The following is a 7560-nucleotide window of genomic DNA, read 5'->3' as shown; positions in this document are numbered from 1 at the left end:
GCTCGTTTCCCCGCCCCCTCCGCCGGTCTCACCGCGACTGAAGGGAGCTGGGTGCGTCTTGTGGCCACCTGACCTCATCCTGGCCGGACACAGGAAGACCGGACGCGCATCCCGGCGAGCCTCCCTGTGCGGGCGTCTGCGGCGCGGGCTCCGCGGGGGCGCAGGCGGGCGGCCCGGCTCCTGAAGGTTACCGAAGTGCATGAGCTCATAGCCTCCCGCGCTGCCCCGCCCGCCAGCCCGCCGGGCCCGCCCGCCGTTCGTCCGCCCGCCCCTCGCGCCCGGCGCGGCGGCGGCGGCGCGACGGCCACAGGAGCGCCGTCTTCTTCCCAGGGCGCGCTCGCTCCCGGAGCCGCGAACTCGGCGGCCGCTATGGCGTCAAACATGGACCGGGAGATGATTCTGGCGGATTTTCAGGTGAAGCGTCTGGCCCTTGTCCCCCTGCCACCTCCAACCTCGTGGGTTCCCGGTGCCAGCGGGTGGCCTCTTCCTCGTGTGTGTGTGTGTGTGAGCATTGCAGTGGTTTGGGGCTTTCTGTGGGACGTGGTGTGTGAGTGTGGGGAGCCAGGGGGGAGGGTGTCATTCAGATGATCTGTTGGCCGTGTGTGAGATGGTTCATGGACAGCTGGCTTGAGTGGGATTTGCAGGGTGACAGGGTGTTACGGTCGTTGGGTTATGTGTGTGGGCTGTGCCGTGTTTCCTGTATTGATGTGTAGAACTGGGGAGCATGAAGCGTGGAGATTTAAGTGTGGGGTGTGCTGGGCCAGGAGTTTGGGTTGTTCCACGAGGAGCATGTTGTATGCAGTGTGGGTGTGGACCGTGCGGTGCTGTGGGTGTGTTGTATTTAGGAGAGAGTAAAAAAGTGGCGAGGAGCAGGTGGTGAGGGTATTGGGGCATCCCGGTCGGCTTCAAGAAGCAGCAAACATTTTAGACCTTGATGCCTAATTGGAATCTTTGGAGGGTAGGAAGACAAGGAGGAGGCAAGTAGACTCTGTTTACCACAGTCTCTTTGCAGTGAATGCACAAACTTAAATTACCAGTTCGTATTTGCAGATTCCCCTTTCCTTCAGATTTGAATTGCTTGGTTGGTGTCCTTTCTCCAGGAATAATTTAAGGGATATGGGGGGTGGGGGGTGGGGTGGGGGACCGGTGTGGGGATCAGTGAGGGGGGGGGGGGAAAGGAGGACATATGTAATACTTTCAACAACAAAGAGTTATTAAAAAAATAAAATAAAGGATATGCAAGGGTTATCCCCTTCCTGAGCTCAAATGTAGTGACACTGGTATATCTTAGGGAGGTCTTTTGAAAGTAGTGCTGTATGCATTATGAAAGACTTGTGGAACCAATACCACCATCTTTGCCTTTTGATGTTTGGCAAAAATACCGTAGTGAGATCTTTTTAACCATTCCTTTTGGCATTAATTTAGAAGCTGTTGTTATGTACAGGCATGCTTTCCCCTCTTTCTTCAACACTGTCACCATTGCACATGGCCTAACATTGGCAATGCAGGGTATATTTTTCCTTACTGAGATTTTGTAGGGCTTTTCTTCTCCCTCTTTGATTTTTTTTCTAAGTTCCTTTTTTCTCTCCCTCTCGCACAACTTAATATTCTGAGGGCCATTTCTAGAGTTTGCTCTTTTGATTACCCACTGGTATCTGATTATATTAGAAATATGCATCTATCTGCATTTGATTATACTGAATCTTCCAAACGCAGAAATAAGTGTTTTGGAATTAAAAGTTAGCCACAAGATGTTGGTGTTTTGTAGGCTCGGGATTGGCCTGAGGTTTTTTTTTTTTTTGCCTGGGTAAATCTTTTCATCTTTTTTTAATTCTCCAATTTAGTCGTTTTTCTAATGTGGAATGTGGTTGTTTGAAAAATAACTCTGTATTTTTCTAGCGGCATTTTTAAAAATATATATTTTATTGGTTTTTTTACAGAGAGGAAGGGAGAGGGATAGAGAGTTAGAAACATCGATGAGAGAGAAACATTGATCAGCTGCCTCCTGCACACCCCCCACTGGGGATGTGCCCACAACCAAGGTACATGCCCTTGACTGGAATCAAACCTGGGACCCTTCAGTCCGCAGGCCGACGCTCTATCCACTGAGCCAAACCGGTTAGGGCTCTAGGGGCATTTTTATCCTATTATAAAATTGTTTTATTCTGGTAGGAATGGCTTTAGACAGCAACAATAAGTGTAGTTTACCTTATTAAAAGCTTTAAGGTAATTATAACTTTGTTTTGATTTCACCAAACTTTTTACTTCCTCTAATAACTTGTAACTACTTGCTCTCTCTTTATTTTTTTAATCTTTTTAATTTCTTTTTTGTTTTGTTTGCTTGCTCTGTTCTTACTTGTGGCAATTATTATGCTTATTGTGAACCTTATATTGATGGGCCAAGGATAGGAAATTTAGGATTCTTGTACTTAGAGGTAAAGTAAGATTTTCTGACAAGCATTTGGGACAAGCATTTTTATCATATTAATACTATATTCTAATCAATTATTCTTTTCAACCCAATGGCAATGTTGTGAACAATTACGTATTTACAAAATGGAATAAAGCTTATGCATCTGCAGTGAACAATTGTTTGCTAAATGGTGAGAGCTAATTTCATATTATTAAATAGGTAAGAAAACATTATTGATAGTTTAATAAAAAGTTACTTAGAAAACTATACACATCGTACACACATTAGGCTTTTTTGTGTGTTTAGGAGCCTTGTATTCCTCTTCCAAATGATGATTCCAGGTAAACCTGCTCTTGTGGATTTAGTTTTAAAATTGACTATTCTTTCTATACTTTAACTATTATTTAAGATTTTTATAGGATTAACTTTAAAAATTAGCATTTATCCAGTTATCCAAAATCAGGTACAGTAATTTGTGTTAAAGATTGCAGTTCAGGACTTGGAATATGGATACTTGGATGTTGATTTCTTCTATAACTGGGCAGATCAGTTTCCCGCTCAAAAGTGAACATAGTAAAATTATATTCTATTTACTTCATATGATTGTGAAAATTAAAATGTTTTGAGAGCTCAGTTTTGCCTTTGTAGATAAGGACATGAATTTTAAATGTGATTAGATTTTAAAAGTAAGTTTTATATTTTGATTCTTGCTGGATAATAGTTCTTATAAATTCAATGTCTAAGTATGGAAAAGCTTTTGAGGAGGATTTTTGTATTGTCTTTAACAACCTCAATAACCTAGGTAAATAGTGGATGGAAGATGAGAGCTGAGACTTAGTTTGGGACTTTGTAGATGAGCAAACTCATTACAAAGCAAATATATATTCTAAGTTGTCCTTTCAAAGATTATTCCCCCAAATAAAAACAGCTCCCAATTAAAACAAAATTTAAATTGTGGTGAAATACACATAACATAAAATTTGCCTTCTTAACCATTTTTAAATGTTCTTTTCAGTGATATAAATTAATTCACTTTGTGGAACCATTACCACCATCCATTTCTAGGACTATTTTTATCTTGCAAAACTGTAACTCTGTACCCATTAAACAGTACCCATTTTTATCTTGCAAAACTGTAACTCTGTACCCATTAAACAATACCCATTCTTTCTTCTCTTCAGCCCCTGGCAACCACCATTTTACTATTCTGTCTCTATAAATGTGAATACTTTAGGTAACTCATATAAGTGGAATCATATAGTATTTGTCCTTTTGTGACTGGTTTATTTCAGTTAGCATAATGTCTCCAATGTTCATCCATGTTGTAGCATGTGTCAGGATTTCTTTTTTAAGGCTGAATAATATTATACTGTATGTATATACCACATTTTGTTTATGCATTTACCTGCTAATTTCCCATGTTTTGGCTATTGTGAATCATTAGTGCTGCTAGGAACATGGTGCCTATTCCAGTCCCTGCTTTAAATTCTTTTGGGTATATACCCAGAAGTGGAATTACTGGATCATATGGTATTTTTATTTTTTATTTTTATTTGAGGAACTGTTTTTCATAGTGTCTGCACCACCAGAATTTTGAATGGAGAGTGTGACAGCATTCTGTTAAATCAATTATTTGTAAATTCAACTCTGAGCAAGTGAGTTTAGAATTTGGAATAGTCTAACACAAATCAGCTTTAAATGTAAATATGTAGTGTTAGCATAGTATGTTGCTGGTAAAGGAATGAATAGAGTAGTACACCTACAGTTTTGGCTAGCTAGAGCCAGGAGGGGGGTGTAAAGGAATTTCCTGGGTTTAGGAAACAGGCAGGCATTGATGAATCATGAGGTTTTTTTCTTAATGTCTTTTATAACAAAGAGATACATTTAGGTGAAAGTTCCAAATCTTGTTCTTTTTGTAATTGAATTCTTTAACTTTTTAAATTTAATTTAATTTAATTTTATTTTATTATTAATGTTGGTGGTGGTGTGGTGGAGTGGTGGTGGTGGTAGTGGTAGATGGGGGTGGATGGTGGTCTAAGATAATACTTTTAAACATAATTTTTCCGTGTGAACAAAAAGCGGTGTAGCCATTTAGATTAGTCTCATATGTTGGTCTCATATATTTTTCTATTTATGTTTCTGTATTACTGATAATATAAAGATAGATCATAACACTACTGAAATGCAGAAAAAAACACAACTCTCATTAGTAGTATTTTCTTTCAGACTTTTTCAGGAATAAAAACTTACCTGCTTGCTAAAAAGTATTCTTTTTGAACCTCGTTCCAGTGGTCACAGATTAGGAGTCCCTTTATTTTCTAATATAGCATTGATTTTTATGTTACTTTCAGTTATGTTTTCTGGTCAACACAATTGTGCCTTTGTTTTCTCCTCCTGGTCTTTCCAGCTAGAAATACCTTTGCTGCCTAAATTACTTTATACATTTTCATATATTGGATTATCACCATGGGACTTTTAAGTTTCCATGTGCCTATCAACTCCTCTTTGAAACATGGACTTCTCCATGACACTACTGGTAACTCACTTGTAAGTAGTTTCTGCCCTTCATAATATTTTGTCTTCTAAATGAAGCTGCAAATCCCTCTTTTTTTTTTTAGCTTGACATAAAGAGATATGTTCTACAGAAGACAATGCCAAACTATGCGAGTAGAAATAGTATCTGTTTGGATCAATAGATATCTTTTGTGATATTGTGCATTAGGGACCAAACTAGGTATTAATGGAACATCATATACAGTATATTTACTGGGAGGTTACCTTGTGCAGAATATTGAGTATTAATGGCCGAAAGTAGTCTTGTTTACCATGCTTTCTTTCGTTTCGTCACTATCCTCTTTATTTATTAGAGGGACAAATCATGTTGTTTTAGTGTTTGGGTTGTCGGTCATTGGGAAAATAAAAGTTTTGGCATGTAGAATAAAATTTAGTAGTAAGTTGTTGAGAACATGGACTTTGAGGTTAGTTCACTTGGATTTCAATCACAGCTCTGGCACTCATTCATCTTGTGATCTTTGACCAATCACTTCACACCTCTTTGCCTCAGTTTCCCCATATGAAAATTGAGTTGATTCATGTAAAGTAATTAGAACAGGTGTCTGACATAGAAAGTATTCAGTATATTTTATTTTATTTATTTATCTATTTATTTTAAGTATATTCTTATTGATTTCAGAGAGGAAGAGAGAGGGAGAGAGACCAAAAAACATCACTGATGATAGAGAATCATTCATCGGCTGCCTCCTGCATTTCTCACGCTGGGGATCTAGCCCATAATGCAGGCATGTGCCCTGATTGGGAACGAACTGTGACACCCTGGTTCATATAGGTCTACGCTCAAATACTGAGCCATGCCGGCCGGGCTCAGTACATTTAAGCTGTTATTTTCATTTTTGATAACTTTAAGGTACATACTTATTCTCTGCAGGTGACTCCAGAGATCATTTATTGCCAGCTTCTCATTTTCCTTTTGTGGAAGTTGAGACCCAGCAAAAGGAAGTGACTTGTCCAAGGACATGGGTTGGTTTGAAACAAGTATTTTTTCCCAGGTATACTATAGGAGTGTTATTTTCTAGCTTAATTTGTCAAGTAGCTTGGAGTTTTAGAGGAAAACAAGACCCACCATTTAGAAATTTCTCCAAATGATAAAACTTACATATAAGCCCTGGCTGGGTAGCTCAGTTGGCAAAGAGGTGAAACCAGTACTTTTCTTTCTAGGTTTTAGTAACTGCAAAGTACTAGAACATTTGGATTCCTCACAGGTTGTTAAATGGCTATATATAATACCATAAACATTATCCGATCACACCTCCATAGGAAGCATTGTACTTAGGCAGATTGGAGCTCTAGTTTTTTTCTAGTTTTTTGTTTTGGTGTGGTTCTCTGAGAAAGTCATTTATTCTTTCTGGATTTCAGTTGTTCAATCTGTAAATGAGGTCTGTCTAGAGTTGTATCTACCCCAAAACAGAAGACTGGACTAGATCACGTATTCAGATAGAGTCTGAACAATCACTTGGCAGCATTGGGGTTGAGGACTTTATAATTTAGGTAATTGATCTAGATTAGGGGTCAGCAAACTATATCTTGAGGGCCAAACCACCACCTGTTTTTGTCAATAAAGCCTTATTGGAAGATAGTTATGCATATTCGTTTACATATTGTCTTGTTTACATGTGTCTTTTGCCTGTAATAGCAGAATTTAGTAGTTGATTGTATTGCCTACAAAGCTTAAAATGTTTACCCTGCTCCTAACAGGAAAGTTTGCTGATCCTTGAGATCAGTTGTTTTTACAAATGTGGATAATTTCTGTTCTCAGGGGATATTTAGGCACTATCTAGGGACATTTTTGGCCCTTACAACTGAGGGGTGCTACTGGCATGTAGTGGGTAGAGGCCAGGGATGCTGCTAAACATTCTATAATGCACGAGACACTCTTCCAAACTGAAGAATTATCTGCCCCCAAATGTCAATAGTGCTGAAAACCCTAGGTCTAAATCTGTGGTTCTCAAACTTTAGCTTGCATAAGAATAACCTGGACTTGTTAAACTCTGGTTGCTGGACCCCCACCCCAGAGTTTCTGATTTAGTGGATCTTGGATGGAGCCTGCAAATTTGCATTTCTTCTAGGACTCAGGATTATGCTGCTGCTGATCCAAGGACTACACTTGAGAACAACTGATCTAGATGACTTTGAAGAAACATCCATTCCTATGATTCTTTGCTTTTGTGATCTTAAGTACTGTTCCATTTTTATGACAGGAAAATTAAATATTCAGTATATACCTGATGGTTACAATGGAATATGCTGTTTAATCACTCCATGTCTTTGAACCCTTTTTTATTCATGTGCCTTTGGAAAATTTCTAGTTATCTTTCAAAATCCACCTCCTACCTTTTACTTATAACATCTGTGCCTAGTAGGGTTAATCATTTCTTATGTATCTTATGCAGTTTCTCTTTTGAGTCCTATGTCAGATTGTCAATAATCATTTTACATGTTTCTTTCCCCTGTTGTCAGCTCTTTGAAAAAACAACTGCCTGGGTCTTAACCCCCTGTTCCTTTAGTTTCTAGTAAGAGGTCCCCAGTGGGGGGGGGGGGGGGGATATGTATATATATATATATATATATAT

General features: G+C 39.0%; 1 long non-coding RNA gene across 1 annotated transcript; it reads left to right on the top strand.

The window, feature by feature from the left end:
- The first annotated feature begins 353 nt into the window (after window positions 1–353).
- Window positions 354–7478, top strand: LOC111825708. The gene is made up of 2 exons (XR_002828912.1): window positions 354–414; window positions 7057–7478. It is a non-coding gene; the product is annotated as an uncharacterized LOC111825708 (long non-coding RNA).
- Window positions 7479–7560: the final 82 nt, after the last annotated feature.

This window comes from Myotis lucifugus, unplaced genomic scaffold (assembly GCF_000147115.1).
Source record: "Myotis lucifugus unplaced genomic scaffold, Myoluc2.0 scaffold_37, whole genome shotgun sequence".
In the NCBI taxonomy this organism is placed as follows: Eukaryota; Metazoa; Chordata; class Mammalia; order Chiroptera; family Vespertilionidae; genus Myotis; species Myotis lucifugus.
Note: the sequence above shows the minus strand (reverse complement) of the source record. Positions and strands in the feature narration are given on the sequence as shown.